Below are 382 nucleotides of genomic sequence, written 5' to 3' on the forward strand. Positions count from 1 at the left end.
CAACTGGTTGCCCGATGGGAAGTTGTTTTTTTTAGTAGGGGGGAAAAAGAATTCCATAAAAGAACGAAAAAATCCCCAGCCAGGCGTAATGCTGTGATTTGAAAACCCCCTGCTTAGAAAACAATTACAAACAAATCCAAATCCAAGTCCTAATACTAGTAGCATTGTTTCTACGTGTCCCATTAGTTTTATGAAACCTGCTTCTAGGGTTTTTATATCTCCCTGTAAACACAGACCACATCGATCAAAACAATTCATATCATACAACAAATTATTATTATTATTATTATCATCATTATTATTTTACAAGATGAGCGGTTGTTCAAATACGAAGGTGAAGCAGCCAAGGATGATGGCTTCTATTGATGCGTTAGCCATGGCG

The sequence above is a fragment of the Asparagus officinalis genome, chromosome 8, assembly GCF_001876935.1.
Source record: "Asparagus officinalis chromosome 8, Aspof.V1, whole genome shotgun sequence".
In the NCBI taxonomy this organism is placed as follows: domain Eukaryota; kingdom Viridiplantae; phylum Streptophyta; class Magnoliopsida; order Asparagales; family Asparagaceae; genus Asparagus; species Asparagus officinalis.